Source organism: Triticum urartu, chromosome 1A (genome assembly GCF_056163025.1).
Source record: "Triticum urartu cultivar PI428250 chromosome 1A, HENAU_Tu73, whole genome shotgun sequence".
NCBI lineage: Eukaryota > Viridiplantae > Streptophyta > Magnoliopsida > Poales > Poaceae > Triticum > Triticum urartu.
The window spans coordinates 21,562,981-21,581,106 of NC_141873.1; the positions used below are offsets into that span (position 1 = coordinate 21,562,981).

At 47.0% G+C, this 18,126-nt stretch overlaps 1 pseudogene across 1 annotated transcript; it reads right to left on the bottom strand.

Annotated features, from left to right (window-relative positions):
• Positions 1-2,088: 2,088 nt before the first annotated feature.
• On the bottom strand, positions 2,089-2,794 carry LOC147988587 (subtilisin-chymotrypsin inhibitor WSCI pseudogene; annotated as a pseudogene). Its single transcript, XR_015616148.1, has 2 exons — positions 2,696-2,794; positions 2,089-2,443 (listed from the first exon to the last, which is right to left on the bottom strand). The product of XR_015616148.1 is annotated as a subtilisin-chymotrypsin inhibitor WSCI pseudogene (transcript).
• Positions 2,795-18,126: the final 15,332 nt, after the last annotated feature.

Below are 18,126 nucleotides of genomic sequence, written 5' to 3' on the forward strand. Positions count from 1 at the left end.
TCCGTGTTCTGTGCAGTGACACACATTACACACTCATCCTCTTAAGCCCGAAATATTCCATGGCCACGTATTTCGACCCGAACCGTGACTCCAAGATGGACTACACAAATATCAAGAAAGTTCTTGATGATGTTCTCCCCGGCTGCGCCAAATCTGCAGGCACCTTCACCAGGAAAGTTCGTAAGTACGGCAAGCACGTGTTCGCCCACAATACGACGTTCTGCTGCGTCAAGCAGCCGCCTGGCGGTCAGAAGGATGCCTACTACGCCCTCCATCACATGCGGGCGACTGTAAGGGACCATCATCACCTTCTGCTCATAGATAATCTCAAAGATTGGGCCGCGAGCTTGTCGGCAATCCAGGACGCGGACATCAGACAAGAATTCTTTCGCATCCAGTCGGACTTGGCGGAAATCATCCATCAAGATGTCCTTCATACCTCGGGGCAGTTCTACCTCAGATATCAACCGTCCAACAGTGAGGTAGACACAACGCTACAAATGCAGGCTGACAACGCCCGCGATTTCATGACCATCACGACAGACGGCGGCTTCATCCACGCTCCGGTCCCATGAGTCGAGTCGAAAGTAGTGATGCTATGTGTAGTTTTGAAACATTGATTGGCTCATGTTGTAATTAAACTTTAATGAACTTGTATGTCTCTTTGGTTTGGACAGTCATTCAACTTAGATGTAATCGATGCTATTTATTAGTAGGACCATGGATCGTGCTATTAATGTCTTGCTTTTCTCTTCTGATCCTTTTGTTGCATACTTATATATTGCTTATGTATTGTCTGTTGTTTGTCTTGTGCATAGAGATGCCGTCGTATGTCGTGTACAAGGGTAAGGTTCCCGGAGTCTACGACGACTGGGAGGAGTGTCGGAGACATGTTCACCGTTTCAGCGGTAATAGTTACAAAGGGTACACCACTAGGGCGGAGGCGGAATCTAGATACGCCCGCTATCTAGCGGGAGAGAGGAGGGAGCGTTGGAGGAACCGGATGAAGACCAGTTTCATCGCGATGATTCTCATCGTGATGACACAACTCTCTTCTATGTGATGGTAGTTTAGATGATCAACATCGACTTGTAATGTGAAGACAAACTCGATACTCGCGGTCTCGAGACTTGTAATATTTTATCTTTGTTCGGTCTTTTGAATTCAGAGACTAATATGATGAATTGTATTCGGAGACTAATCTTCTATTGTATTCAATAAATCTGCTGTTGTTGTGTGCTACTGTCTATATTTTGTCAAATAATATATTTTGTAACCTGTGCAAAAATCAGAAAAGTAAAAAAAAACCTAATATTCATACTAATGGCGCATCACTACAGAGTGCACCATTAGTATGCCAAAGTATACTAATGGCGCATCACTAAACAGTGCGCCATTAGTATGCCAAGTATACTAATGGCGCATCCACCCGCAGTGCGCCATTAGTATGCCAAAGCACATGGTTAAATATGGCCCCCTGGGAGGCATACCATTGGCGTATGGTGTTCTATATAATGGCGCACTGGGTGGTGCACCATTAGTATACCAGATACTAATGGCGCACCAGTGGTGCGCCATTAGTAATAAATACTAGTGGCGTGATACTAATGGCGCACCAGTGATGCGCCATTAGTAGGCAAAACTGGTGTGCCATTAGTAGGCCCTTTCCTAGTAGTGTTCCTATCTTAATATATGGGAACACTTATCTCATGCATTTCTCAAAGAAAAAAAAGATGTGTATATCATGTTTCTTATATGTCGGCAAAGGGTTTGAGCAAAAGGTTAAGCCTCATCAACAATAATGTTGATAGGCACGCAGTCACAATAAAACTAATTCTCATCTCAGAAGTTTGTCCAAAGCAAGAAAGAATCCATTTAAGATATATCATGGGGCTCGAGTTCTTCTCTAAGTAGATTATGGTGTGATTAGTATATTTTATTCTAATGACAACAATAGGTCTAAGTTGTTGAAATAATCCAGCAACATGCCCACAGTAATGCATATTTCATGAGCGTTTTAGTAAACACGTGAACACCAAACCGACATCTCATAAATTAAAAATAACTGGTCAAGTCAATTGAACCATAAGTACATCGACACACGCCATGGGTGAGCGTGTATTTATTCATTCATGACTATTGAAACTACTTATTCATCAACATGCATAAGTGCATCCATTTTGTCTCTCGCTCGCAAAGCTTGCTAACCAATGGAAGGGGTGGTCGCGACAGTGTCGACGATGATGCGGACACGGTTGGTCCTGAAGTCGAGGGTCATCGCCGAGCCAAGAGGAAGGACATCGATGTCGGCGTCACGCATGTCCTTAAGGATGATCTCCTTGGCTTCCTCGATGGACTTTCCCACTACCTCCGGCCATGACGTCTTCTTCTCCTCTCCGGTGGGGGCTTTTGGGGCGGCGCAGCTCATCCTCGATTCGGTGAGCTGCAAACAATTGATCAAAATAGTTCAGTTCAGACTACAAATCACAATAAGAGTTGGTCCAAACAGTTCATCAAATCGTCTTTCTTTTCTGGTTCAGAATACGCATAAAAATAACGCTAATGCTAGTCATATATCCTTTTTCGAAAAGAAGGATAACTCCGGCCTCTGTATGAGGATGATGCATACAGAGAAACTTATTGGCAGGAGGCATATGGAAATGGAAATATGGAATATATACCCAACACTACTAACCAGCTAAATGGACCTCGAGCTTACTCTGAACTTGACTGATATGAGTATTTGCATAACACTTGCCCTATTTATAGGGAAGATTTATCACGAGAGAAGATGAGATAGATGCTCTCACATGCATGAGACACTAGTGCAGAACTAGGCTTTAGCGCCGGTTCTTAAGGGCCTTTAGTGCCGGTTCTACAACCGGCACTAAAGAGTGGAGACTAAAGCCCCCCCCTTTTACTACCGGTTCGGCACGAACCGGCTCTAAAGTGCCACCACATGGCACGAGCCAGGCCCGGGTGCTGGTAGACCATTAGTACCGGTTGGTAACACCAACCGGTACTAAATGTTTGGGGGGGGGGTTTGGTTTTATTTTTTATTCTTCCATTAATTTTGTGTTTTCCATTTAATTCTTTTTTGTTTGCTGGTATTTTACGATACTATATCTTGTACACGTTATGGATATATATAAATAGACTTTCTTGTAGAATCGCATATATATATATATAAATATATATCATCAAATGTCTCACAACCACCACCATTAATTATTCACACATACACATGTATATATATATATATATATATACAATTTCTCCTACATGTTGCCTTGGTGCCTTCGGAGCACGATGACAAGTGGTTCATGGGGGCGGTAGCGGGTAATACTATTCCCCTTTGGGATCTATAACCTGGTCGAGCAAAAATCTCGCTATTTCCTCTTGAAGTGCTAGTATGCGCTCTGTTGGTAGGAGCTGCTCCCGCACCTCTCTGAACTGTTAAGAAGGAGATCAATATGCATGTGTATTAGTTGTGTGAATAGATATCGAAATGGTGTAAAAATTTGTGAATAGTATTCTGACAAACATCCCCAGTCCTGTCTTTGAGATCTGCTCCTTTCGGATGCCATCATGTGAATGTTCTCGCAAACGTAGTATGCACACAGGTCAGTCCCCGACACGTGCTTCAGGGCCTGTACGAGAATGGAATTGAATCAGATAATGATTAATCAAGCATGATAATTAATTAATCAAGCACTAAAGTCCCCCCTTTAGTACCGGTTCAGCACGAACCGGTGCTAAAGGGCAACCACGTGGCACGAGCCAGCTCCGGGGGCAGGGAGCCCTTTAGTACCGGTTGGTGACACCAACCGGTATTAAAAGGTTGGGGGGTTTTGGGTTTATGATTTCTTTTTCAATTAATTTTGTGTTTTCCATTTAATTCTTTTTCATTTGCTGGTATTTTACGATACTACATATTGTACACGTTATGCATATATATAAATAGAATTTCTAGTAGAACCGATCATATATATATCATCGAATGTCTCATAACCACCATTAATTCACACATACACACATGTATATATATATACAATTAGCTAGCTATATACAATTTCTCCTAATTGGTGCCTTCGTAGCCAGTGGCATTAGCCTAATTGGTGCCTTCAGAGCACGATGACAATTGGAAGTGGTTCATGGGGGCGGTAGCGGGTAATAGTATTCTCCTTTGGGATCTATGACTTGGTCGAGCAAAAATTCCGCTATTTCCTCTTGAATTGCTTCTATGCACTCCTCTGGTAGGAGCTGCTCCCACACCTCTCTGAACTGTTAAGAAGGAGATCAATATGCATGTGTATTAGTTGTGTGACTAGATATCGATAATGGTGTAAAAATTGTGAATAGTGTTTTGACAAACATACCCAGTCCTGTCTTTGAGATCTGCTCCTTTAGGACGCCATCATGCGGATGTTCTCGCAAACGTAGTATGCACACAGATCGGTCCCCGGCTCCTGCTTCAGGGCCTTTACGAGAATGGAATTTGATCAGATAATAATTAATCAAGCATGATAATTAAAGAGATGGCAGCTAGCTAGCTAGTACTACTTAATTACTTACCTTGGGTCGATACCATTTCAGCTTTAGTTTCCATTGGCCTGGAGTGACGCTGATGAACTTTGCCCAAGACCTGCCCGTCGACAAATAAAATGAATAAAGGGGTTATTAAATAGTTCATATCAGGAAATGACGAACTAAATAGGCCGAGATATAGTTAATAATGATTGAAATTACGTGTTGACTATCCCAAACAAGATGGTATAGTCACTTTCTTTTGTAAGTAGTGAGTCCAGTATTTCAACTGTTCCTTCGTGAACTTTAATGATTACCAAGATCCAGTGAAATCTACATGCACACACGTTTGCATGTCTTAATTAAGCAGGCATATGTAAGCAAAAACATGTAGCTAGCTAGTAGGCAAAAACAGAATTTGTAGTACAAGGCAGTGTGACTCACTGGAAGTTGTAAGGAAGTAGTATATCTTCATTGGTATTAAGGCACTTGAAGAACTCTAGCATGCTTTCCTCTACATTTTTTTCATGATATGCATCTAATTGCCATGTGTATTCATTAATGGTATTTGGGTCAATGAACCCAATGCCATAGCGTCCACCTTTTTTCATTTCATACATGTTCATCCTGCATAATACCACAGAAAAGAATATAGTGAGGATAATTACACGTAATGATTGATCAAAATGATCACTACAGCTAGCTTGAGACTTAAATTACAGAAAGAAATCACTTATAGACAATAGCAACTGACGATAGATTTGTCGAGTGCGTCTTGATTGTATAACTGAAATAGTTCTGAATACTCAACGGACACAGCTTTCTCATGGAAGTAATTATCCGTCTTGACATTCACCATGAGGGACTCTCAATTGGAAATCTTGGTAATGTCCATGTACCATTGATGCAATTAATACATTCTCGTTGGGAGCTTCTTGACCTCGTCTGGCTCGACCAAAGGTTGGGCCCGAACATATTTCCGTTTTATTTCCTCCTCTCTGAGTGGAGACATGGGCTCGATCTCGAGGAGTTGTCCAACAGTGATCTTGAGGATTTTAGCCTGCATTATATGCTCCTGGATTATTACCACATCGCCCAGCTGGGGAACGTTAACGGTTTGCCCACAATAATATTGGGCGCGCGTACTCTCATGTGTTGTTGGCACAACAAGTGGGAGGGTTGATTGCGCCGCCTGTTCTCCCAGCTGGGGAACGGTTTTACCACATTTTTTGCCACCTGATTTGCTCGAGCTCGAGCTCGCCTCTTTCTGTAGACGTGCTTGATTTAACTTCCTGAGGTGGCGCTCATAGTCTATGTCAACAGGCTTGGGAGCTGGTGGTCTAGCCATACGAATGAAGTGGTCAATCCTTTCCTCAGGCACTTTCTCCCTTTGCGGCGGTGGCGGTTTCGGTGCAAAATGGGCTTCCACCTCGGCATTCGATATGGCTGCGTTTTCCTCCTCGGACTTGTCGTAAGGCCTCTACAGAAGAGGCGCGAGGCTTGGACCATATTGAAATCGCTTGCCTCTGCCTGTACCTCCCGTACTACCTCGACTTGTACCGCTACGCACCATAGCTGCGGTGGCTCTCTTCCGTAATTGCTGAGGCGGCGGAGACAGCTGACGTGGCTGAGTTGGAGGTGGAGGAGTGGCCTGAAGCTGTGCCAAACTTGGAGGAGGAGTGGCCTGAAGTTGTGCCGGACTTGGAGGAGGAGTGGTCTGACGCTGTGTCGGACTTGGAGGAGGAGTGGCATGACGCTTTGCCGGACTTGGAGGAGGAGGAGTGGCCTGACACGTTGGTCGACTTGGAGGAGCGGGAGTCTGCTGACTCGGTGGCGGACGTCGACGAGGAGTCGGCTGAGGCGGTGTCGGTGGACTTTGAAAGACGATGCAATCCTTTCTCCATAGGATGATACGTTGTATGGCCTCTCCCAGTGTGTGCTCGTCGTCACCTCGAGGAATGTCAAGCTGTAGCCCCGAATATGGGTCCAGCACCTCATCAACCAAGACACGAGCATAGCCTGTTGGAATCGGGTTGCAGTGGATGGTTGCCTCGGGGGAATTTGTAAAAGCAACAACATCTGCCACCTTCAGGGATATGTTCTTCATTTTGAAGTGTAGCTTGAAGTTAGTGTTCTCCATGATGTCATCCATGGGGTATCTATCCAGCATTGCATCGCCCGGGGCGGAACCACGCTGCTTCTCGGCATGGATGGAATGGTTCTATCCAATGCTGGATCATCCGCTAGCTGCTGAGACCCCCTTTGTTGGCTAAGTGAGTCGATTTGCTCCTGCTGGCGCTGGAATTTGACTGCCAAGTCCGCGTGCTTTGATTCTAGGCCTTGAAGGCGTTCATAGTCCAGCTTCCTCTGCTCCTCCTCAATCTTCCTCTTCTTCTCCTCCGCAATCTTCCTTCTCGCACGGGTTCTGTAGTCGGCGTTCCAGTCCGAAAACCCCTCATACCACGGAATAGCGCCCTTGCCTCGTGTTCTTCCCGGGTGTTCAGGATTTCCCAGGGCACGCGTAAGCTCGTCGTTCTCTCTGTTGGGCTGGAACACCCCCGATCGAGCCTCAAGAAAAAGCAGCAACAGCTTAGAGCTGCCCAAGATTTGCTAGCTGACAGATGGACTGAAGTCCTTGCGGCCGAAGAGTATGAACTCGAACGCCCCTCCAAGAGTTACCCGAAGCACAGGCCGCTACCCCGATCAGAGGAGGAAGCACCTACATCACCAGCGCATGACATGGCAGACCGGCCACCCTGTGGCCGTGATAGAGAGGCCGCTCAGCCCTCCACCCAAGCCATGCCCCGACGCCGCACAACTAAGGCACGGGAAAATGCGCCCGACCTGCGAGACATACTGGAGGATAAAGCAAGACAAACAAGATCGATCTACGGATCGCGCAGGCGCCCTACGACATGTGACAATGATCTTCACTCCGGATACAACAAATCCGGCCGGGCCGAACACAACAGACATAGCTCTTCCGAGCTGCGTCGTGATATAGCCCAGTATAGAGGCGCCGCACACCCGCTATACTTCACGAATGAAGTAATGGATCATAAAATCCCAGAGGGCTTCAAACCCGTAAACATCGAATCATACGATGGCACCACCGACCCGGCGGTATGGATCGAGGACTATCTCCTTCACATCCACATGGCATGCGGCGATGATCTACACGCCATTAAGTACCTCCCGCTCAAACTTAAAGGACCGGCCCGGCATTGGCTTAACAGCTTGCCAGCAGACTCAATCGGTTCTTCGGAGGACCTGGAAGCCGCATTCCTCGATAACTTCCAGGGCACTTACGTACGACCGCCGGATGCCGACGACTTAAGCCACATAATTCAGCAGCCAGAAGAATCAGCCAGACAATTCTGGACACGGTTCCTAACAAAGAAAAACCAGATAGTCGACTGTCCGGACGCAGAGGCCCTAGCAGCCTTCAAGCATAACATCCACGACGAGTGGCTTGCCCGGCACCTGGGACTGGAAAAGCCGAAATCCATGGCAGCACTCACGACACTCATGACCCACTTTTGCGCGGGAGAAGACAGCTGGCTGGCTCGCAGTAACAACTTATCAAAGAACCCTGGTAATTTGGATACCAAGGACAAAAGTGGCAGGACACGTCAGAATAAGCAAAAACGCCGCGTTAACAGCGACAGCAATGAAGAGACGGCAGTCAATGCCGGATTCAGAGGATATAAATCTGGTCAGCGGGAAAGCCATTCAAAAAGAATACTCAGGGCCCGTCCAGTTTGGACCGAATACTCGATCGCTTGTGCCAGATACATGGCACCCCCGAAAAGCCAGCCAATCACACTAACAGGGATTGTTGGGTGTTCAAGCAGGCAGGCAAGTTAAGAGCCGAAAACAGAGACAAGGGGCTGCACAGCGACGACGAAGAGCCCAAGCCGCCGAACAACAATGGACAGAAGGGCTTTCCCCCACAAGTGCCGATGGTGAACATGATATACGCAACCCACATTCCCAAGCGGGAGCAGAAGCGTGCGCTGCGGGACGTATACGCGATGGAGCCAGTCGCCCCAAAGTTCAACCCATGGTCCTCCTACCCGATCACCTTTGATCGAAGGGACCATCCCACTAGCATCCATCATGGCGGCTTCGCCGCATTGGTTCTCGACCCAATCATCGACGGATTTCACCTCACAAGAGTCCTCATGGACGGCGGCAGTAGTCTGAACCTGCTTTATTAGGACACAGTGCAGAAAATGGGCATAGACCCCTCAAGGATCAAACCCACAAGAACGACCTTTAAAGGCATTATACCAGGTGTAGAAGCCAACTGTACAGGCTCAGTAACACTTGACGTGGTCTTTGGATCCCCGGATAATTTCCGAAGCGAAGAGTTAATCTTCGATATAGTCCCGTTTCGCAGTGGCTATCACGCCCTTCTTGGACGAACCGCATTTGCAAAATTCAATGCGGTGCCGCATTATGCATATCTCAAACTCAAGATGCCAGGCCCTCGAGGAGTAATCACGGTCAAAGGAAACACCGAACGCTCCCTCCGTACGGAGGAGCATGTGGCGGCTCTTGCAGCGGAGATACAAGGTAGCCTTCTTAGGCAATTCCCCAGTCCGGCCATTAAAAAGCCAGACACCGCCAAGCGCGCCCGGAGTAACCTACAGCAGGACCGCCTGGCACACTCTGAGCAAGCGTAGCAATACGGCCCCAACCCCAGCTTTCGCGACCTAGCGAAACCAGTACCTCGCGTACACAACTACGCCCTTGAAATACCATGGGCACAGGGGAAGGGGCACAATAAACGGCACGCCCAACATACGGCTTAAAACGTACTAGGGGCTGCCGGATTCTTTTTTTAATTTTTTCTTACTTTCAGGACTCCATACTTCGGACGACCTGTTCGGCAACTCGACTGCCGCACAAACGATGCAAGATCCAGGGAGGCAGACAAGCCATGCCGCATTATGGAACTCCCAGGTGGTCTCTGTTACGAGCGGTATACCTGTTTTAAATACAATTCCGCGGCCTGCCCCTAGTCAGGACATACTGAATAGTCCAATATCTTTTTCTTATCGCACTATTTGTATCGTTCGGCTTTGATAAATAGACTCTCTATAAACAATGCTTAGCTTCTCGTCTATTTTTTGCATTACTCTATTTTATATATGTTCATTAATGACATGTTGCACCCTTACACTATGGTACGACAAGTACGCCAGGGGCTTTAGTACCCTTTAATATGGTGTGAGAAGTCCGTACACTTTCACAAGTGCGGCACCCCGAACATATAGCACTATATGCATCGGCTCCGAATCATGATTTGGGTCAATAGTTGGGTTTGCCCGGCTCCTATGTTTTGGTGCCTTACGTTCCGCTATATCCGCTAAGGTAGCACTAGGAGAACCACTGCGATTGTGCCCCGGTTGAGCTGGGCTAAGCACCTTAGGGCAGAAAGCTAAAACTAACTATCATGATGAGGCGAAAGACCGGTCGCTGTTCGAGAGGTTTTTCGGGTCCCTAAAGGCCTATGCCGCTTCGAGCGAGGAGCTGGATAACCCCAGCCAAGGCGTGGATAGCGCCCCGAACTCGGTCTTCCCAACTAGGGGCTTCGCCGAAATTTAAAATTATAAAGTTCTATGGCTAAGTGAGAGTGTTCAAGCATTATAGTCTGATTGCCTGGTTCGCCGTGCTGAGCGCCTCCCTCGAAGGACCCAACTATGGGAAAAAGAGTGCTCAGGTTTATCCCCGAACACCCCAGCACTAGTGGCATGGGGGCAGAAGCCGACGACTGGCCATCTCTCAATTTTTTGATAAACGGTCGAACAGAAAATAATATTTTAAATTCAACAAGCATTGCTTAAGCGCCTATGAACAAGTTTTCAGCGCACAGGATAAAAACGAGCGAGTTTATTCAAAAATTACATCCTTGGTACATTCATCTGCCACAAGGCAAGCACCCGCAAGAACATCCTTGTAATAGTTCTCGGGCTTGCGATGCTCCTTCCCCGGCGGTGGCCCATCCTTCACAAGCTTCTCACCGTCTAGCTTACCCCAGTGCACCTTTACACGGGCAAGGGCCCTACGGGCACCTTCGATGCAGACGGAGTGCTTGAGGACCTCGAGCCTTGGACAGGCCTCCACCAGCCGCCGCACCAGCCCGAAGTAGCTCCCAGGCAGGGCCTCTCCGGGCCACAGCCGAACTATGAAGCCCTTCATGGCCTGTTCGGCCGCCTTGTGGAGTTCGACTAGCTGTTTCAGCTGGTCGCTCAAGGGCACAGGGTGTCCGGCCTCAGCATATTGAGACCAGAACACCTTTTCCGTCGAGCTACCCTCTTCAGCTCGGTAGAATGCGGCAGCATCAGATATGCTGCGGGGAAGATCTGCGAATGCCCCTGGAGAACTCCGGATTCGGGTAAGTAACAAGTAGTTTACTTTTATATTTCTGCTTTGCATAAAGAATGCCTTACCCGCTGCTATCTTCTTCATATCCTCCAACTCTCGGAGGGCCTTCTGGGCTTCGGCCTTGGCAGACTTGGCAGTCTCAAGGGCCGCCGCGAGCTCGGACGCTCGGGTCTCTGACTCAAGCTCCAAACTCTCATGTTTTCTCATGAGAGCCTGAAGCTCTTGCTGCACCTCACCGATCTGAGCCCCATGTTTTTCTCGCTCGGTGCGCTCCGCAGCCGTTTTCTTTTCGGCCTCAGACAGCGCCTGCTTGAGGGTCGCCACCTCAGTCGTGGCCCCTACAATAAGCAGTACAATCCTGTTATTTTTTGCAATCACGCCTCTCTATAGGCACTTATTTCTGTAAGGTATTTCTTACCTTCTTTCTCCTCGAGTTGCCGCTTGGCAAGGCCGAGCTCTTGCTCGGACCGCTCGAGTCCCTGTTTCAGGACACCTACCTCCGCAGTCAGTGCGGCGGTGGACAGCAGCGAAGCCTGCATACGTATATTGACTCTTTATTGTTAGACTCCTACGAAATTTAATAGATCCTCTATTCGGCTTTTCTTTCCGAACGCCAAATAGAGCATCAGGGGCTACTGTCTATGCGGTCATATTTTTACATATTTTTACTTACCTCGAAGCCTGTTAGGAGGCTAGCGCAAGCTTCACTCAGCCCGCTCTTGGCGGACTGGACCTTCTGGATCACCGTACTCATAATAGTATGGTGCTCCTCGTCGATGGAGGCGCCTTCAAGCACCTCCAACAGATTGTCTGGCACCTCTGGTTGGACAGAGGTTGCCGGCTCAGAAGACTTGCTCCTCTTGGAAGGAGCTCGCCTACCGCGGTCCAGAATCGTTGAAGATTCCGGCACGGTGTCCGGCTTAAGGCCAGACATGGAGCCCTGGGGGGTCTTGTCCCCTTTACTCCTGGAGTCCGGGAGGTTGCCTTGCGGCTCCTCCAGGACCACCTCCTCCTACCCCGGAGCTTGTCGCGACGCCACTTCGGCGTCGTCCGTAGTGCGGGGGGAGACAGCGGGCGGAACGGAGTTCACGTCCGATGAATCCAGGGAGCCGCTCGATGACTCGTTGAGTTCGGCCCAGGGCGGGCTGCATAAGTATCATCGACATTAGGTAAAGCTGTGCGACAAAGGAACATCACGAGTTACTCTGATATCCGAACTTACGATTTCGCCGGACGCTTGGCCCTGTCCGGCCACTCCTCTTCGTCTTCTTCGGCGTCGGGGGAATAGTCCGGCGGAGGGGTCTTCCTCTTCCTGGACCCCTCGGCCTCCCCAACTGGGGTGGCCTCCCTCTTCTTTCCTCCCCCCGCTAGAGGGGGAGAGGTTTCTTCTTCCTCCTCCTCGTTTTCATGGGAGGAGGGCGTCTCGGACTCGCCGGATGACGAGTCCGACAACACCACATTACGGGTACTCTTTCGAGTCCCCGTGGTCTTCTTCTTCTTAGCCTTCTTCTCCGGCACCACATAAGGCGCCGGAGTCAGCAGCTTCACCAGTAGAGCTGGGGCTGGGTCTTCGGGCAGCGGAGCCGGACAGTTAATCGGTTCAGCCATCGCCCGCCAAGCCTGTCAAAGGCAAGGGAGTTTAGATCCCGCATAGAGTCAAACTATGAAAAAAGCTTGAACATCCTGTAACACGTGTAGATAGCATACCTTGCTAGCGTGACGCTGTGAGCTGTATCCGCGGTCCTCGGAAGCGGATGCGGGAGCCTCGATGCCCTTGAATAGCATCTTCCAGGCATCTTCGTACGTTGTGTCGAAGAGCCTGCTGAGGGTTTGATGCTGCGCCGAGTCGAACTCCCACAGATTGAAATCCCGGTGTTGGCACAGGAGGATCCGGCGGACGAGCATAACCTGGATTATGTTGACAAGCCGGATTGGCTTGTTCACCAGGGACCGGATGCCACTACAAGAAATATGTCAACTTATGACCTTCTGTCAATGACCCTCGAAGAATTGGTCATAAATTTATGACCATTTTAGACCAATTGGTCAAAAGCTGTTCAGGGGGCTCCAAACCCTAAACCATTGCGACCATTTTGGTCAGAAAGGTCGTAATTTCCTTACACGAAATGGTCACAAAGAAAACAGTGCTAGTCCGCTGCCTTATTTCTAGTTGTTAATGACCAATATAGATGGTCATAGCCTTGTAGATTGTGGTGGGTTGTGATGACTAGGCGCCATCTCATCAGTTTTGCCTATGTGTCATGTCCATGTGGCAGGTTTTGCCCTAGGTTGTGAAGCAACCTATATTTCTATCATTCCAAAAATTCCCAAAAAAATATCATAAATTCTTTGGGGCATATCTTCATCAAATATGTAAAAATCCTTCCTTGCCTAGTTCAAAACTAATTCAACAATATTCATTTTCCTATTCTGTTCACAACAACACTTAATGAAGGAAGTGCTATTTTTATATTCTTGATTGCCCTTGGAATTTTTGGGCACTCTTTCCTATCCCAATCATTACCGCATGACAAAGTTCAGCTCCATTTTCCTAGCAAATCTTCCTCGGAAAATTTCCAAAGTTTTTGTCCACCTGGAAGCATTGTGAAGGAAGTACCTTTTTTATATCTCTAAATGACATGAAATTTATACAGTTCCTTCATATGCCCAAATTATCACCCTCCTCCAAATTGTAGCTCAGTCAAATCATCTATGTGAGCCCAGGTTCAATTTATATTTTATGGCCAAATTGGCACATTGCAAAGCAATTGTTATATAGACCCCTCCTATTACCCTCAAACTTTTTGGACACTCTTCCATACCCAAATCATTGCCACATGATAATATTCAGCTCAATTTTCCTAGTAAATCTTTCTCATGAAATTTCCAAAGTTTCTACCTCGAGAGAAGCTTTGTGAAGTAAGTACTAGCTAGGCTTACCCAAATGATCTGAAAATTTACCAGCACATGACCATACCTATGTAACTTACCTACACCAATTTTTAGCTTATTTCATTCATCCAATCTCTCTCACTAGTTTTCCCAAGTTTTTGTCCATAGAAGAGCATTGTGAAGGAAGTACTACTTTGGCATGTCAAAATGATATCAATTTTCTACAATGCTTTCCTATGCCCAAATAACCATCCTCCACCAAATTTCAGCTCAATCCATTCATTATTTTGAGCCCAGCTTCAACATTCATATTTTTGTCCAGTGTGGTACTTTGCAAAGCAAGTACCACCTAGGCTCCTCCTTTTGAGGTGAAAATTTGTGAATACATTCTCCTTAGTAGATGATCATCCTCGGCCGAAACTCACGCCCATTGGCCATGTGCATTTCCCGTACCGCAAATCAAACACTTGGCTGCTTATTCATGTTTGAGCATCGATCGGTCTCCTCGTGAGAATCTTATGTTGTGATTTTCTTCCTAGCACCTACTTGGGGAGTGCCCAACCCACTAGACATGCCTAGGCCGCACATAACACATGGCAACGCCACGGTCACGCGGTGACCACGCGGCGGGCATGCGAGCTTACGCGCTCTAGAGTTGGGGCCCTCGGCCACCGTCTCGCCATCAAACCATGTATTTCTGATTAAATAGATACTTATTTACCTAGAAATTATTTTTGGAAAAAATAAAGAGCAAACTATGAGGCAGCTGCAGTTCAAATTTGACCCGCTTCCAACTGAATCAACGGGAATTTGTCTTTTTCACCAGAGGTGGATCAAAAATTTTGACACCCAACCATTTTGTCAATTGTGCATTAAATATGGCCTAGTATTTTATAAAATTGATTAGGTCCAATTTTGCAACAAATATATGGTAGGTCCTTCACAAAAAAACTCATTTCAGGCACTCAGAAAATGGAAAATGGTTTTTTCGTCCAAAGAAAATGAAAACTTCCTTAGGCAACATTGTTTGCCATTCCAATATGCACCCTTGTGCACAATATGAGATCATTTGAACAAACTATGCCATGAATTTGGCCATAAGATTGATCATTTGGCTTGAAAGCCATGAATCTTCACACTTGATAGCTCATTTCTGAGAACATTTTTTAAAATAATTACTGTATTACAAGTTTATTATTTTTCCTGGAAACTTGGTCACATATAATGAGATAATGCGAAGGTTTTACAATTTTTTGATTTTTTTTGAATTTTTTATGTCCGTTTCAAAATGCGGTCAAAACGGCGGGCTTGACCGTTCCTAGCTAGTGGTTGAATCTTGGAAAAATTTTGATGTTTCTCTGATTAAATAGATACTTATGTACCTAGAAATGATTTTTGGAAAAAATAAATAGCAAACTATGAGGCAGCTGCAGTTCAAATTTGACTCGCCTCTAGCTGAATCGGCGGGAATTTGTCTTTTTCACCAGAGGTGGCTTAAAACTTTTGGCACCCAACCATTTTGTCAATTGTGCATTAAATATGGTCTAGTATTTTATAAAAATGATTTGGTACAATTTTGCAACAAATATATGGTGGGTCCTTCACAAAAAAACCTCATTTCGGGCACTCGAAAAATGGAAAATGAATTTTTCGTGCAAAGAAAATGAAAACTCCCTTTGGCAACATTGTTTGGAATTCCAAGATGCACCCTTGTGCACAATATGAGATCATTTGAACAAACTATGCCATGAATGTGACCATAAGATTGATCATTTGGCTTGGAAGCCATTGATCTCCACACGTGATAGCTCGTTTCTGAGAACACTTTTTTAAAATAATCGCCGTATTACAAGTTTGTTATTTTTTCTAGGAACTTGGCCACATATAATGACACAATGCGAAGGTTTCCCAGTTTTTTGATTTTTTTTGAATTTTTTATGCCCATTTCAAAATGCGGTCAAAACGGCGGGAATGACCGTTCCTAGCTAGTGGTTGAATCTTGGAATTTTTTTGGTGTTTCTCTGATTAAATAGATACTTCTGTACCTAGAAATGATTATTGGAAAAAATAAATAGCAAACTACAAGGAAGCTACAGTTCAAATTTGACCCGCTTCCAGCTGAATTGGCGGAAATTTGTCTTTTTTACGAGAGGTGTATCAAAACTTTTTACACCCAGCCATTTGGTCAATTGTGTATTAAATATGGCCTAGTATTTTATAAAAATGATTTGTTCCAATTTTGCAACAATTATTTGGTAGGTTCTTCACAAAAAAACCATTTTTGCCACAAGAAAAATGATTAAAAATATATAGAAAGATAAAAAAATGCATGGAAATCGGTGATCATCCATAAAATGGGGTCTAACTTGAGTGAAAATTTTGGTTGTGGCATTTTGCAAATATTTTGATAGTTGCTTCACAGAATTCTCCTAGTTTTAGTACTAACAAACTATTTTAAATCACAAAATTTCTGAACCAATCAGGGCTCTTCTCACGGATCACCCCACTATAGTCGATCTAAACCGTCCGCATCCGAAGGATCCAACGTCTATCATTCACCTCTCAGGTCATAGCGACCCAACCCAAACCCTAGCAACAACCAATCCCCCTCTCCCCCTCTCCCGCCGCCGCCTGTCTCTCCCCCTCTCCCCGATCCAGATCTCTCCATCGCCGCCCAAACCCAATCCCCAACCCAATCTCCTGAGTGCGGTGCCGCGCCACTGCTTTGTCCCTCTGCATCGCCCGCATCACCCGCCACCATGGCCTCCTGCGTCGCCGGATCAGGGTGCCACCACCGTGCGGGCCCCGACCCCACACCCCACGGCGGCCGGAGACGATGGCGGGGAAGGGCTCTGTCCCGTGACGAATCCTCCTCCCTCCATGCCCGCACGTCTCGACCCCATCGACCCAATGCCCAGGCCCAGCACACGCTGCCGCCATGGACTCCACCGCAGGGACGGATCTAGGGAAGATCGTGAGCGTGTTCTACCAGACCGAGGACGGGGAGCACAGCCGCCGCCTCCTCGCGCTGCTCGCCACCTCCCTCACCGTGCTCGACGCCATGCAAGGTCCGCCTCTCTCTCCTCATCCTAGTCTCTCTCTGTTGCTTGGTTTGATTTTGCTGATGCGGTTTCCTTCCTCCCCTCCCTAATGCATGCGCGCAGGTGCACAGCCAAGTAGGAGACCACGACAACGACGACGACGACGCGGCCGTGCGGTCGGTGCCCTCTGAAGCCGCTCGCCCGGACCATGCCGTGCCGGAGGAGGGGTCCAGATCCTGGCCTCACCAAGATCAATCGTCGCTAGAACTCGGGGGGAGAAGATGGACGTGCCTCTACTGGTCCCCGAGCTCCCTCCTCTCGATTCTTCCTTGTGCTACTCAGGGCTGCTCAGTCCGTCTCTGCGGACGTAGGTGAGCCACTACCTTCCCCTCCTTTGTTTTCTCAAGTGCTCTTTCTGTCCATGTCCGGCCATCGAGCCCTGTTCTTTGTGTTATGTCAAGCTTCTGTTCGACAGAATGCCTGCAAGCTGCTGCTAATCACTTGCACTTGCTAGCTGCTGCTAGTGGTCTCATGTTCTTGAAAACTAACAAGAGTGGTCTTACTGAAAACTGACAATCTCAAGTCCAAATTTGATTGGGTGCTCTACCAGCCATTGTTCCTCTTTCTGGTCTAGTACAGACACTACAAACCTGCTATTTCTTCAGTACTACTGACGTAATAGCAGCTCTCCCTTGAAAAAATGTTCAGAGCAGAAGCATTCCTGGAGCGAAAACTTGAATAGCTTTTCGTGTCTGGATCAGTAAGCATAATCATGGGCTTATATTCGTGTGTAGCTTGATCAGTTATCAAATTGTGTACATTCTCACATGTGAAGCATGTACCATTTGCTAGTACTACGTAGTTGCTAGCGATGGCTAGCCTGTGTCTGGTCTTTTTGACTGGATCACATCAATATGCTCCGGTCCAATGCGCCCAGCTATAGCCTCATTTTTAAATACGTTATTTTTACTTTCCAGCATTTGTTTTTTAGCTACTGCGGCATTTCTTGAAATGATTTTTATTCTAAGCATTTTTGTCATACTCAATAAGCTAGTTCCTGAATCAAATTTGTTAATGAAATGTTTTTGTAGCATGCTATAGTTAATTAGTTGGCAAGTCTGATGTCCATTCGCCTGATTCCGTCGCCTGATTCCAGACGCCTCCTCTGTTTTTTGCAGGTCTGGAAGCACCGCCGCGTCGACGAAGAAGGTGGTGACCGCGGCGGTGAGCGGCGCGAGTTGGTGGCTGCGAGACTCGACGGCACGGCTCATAT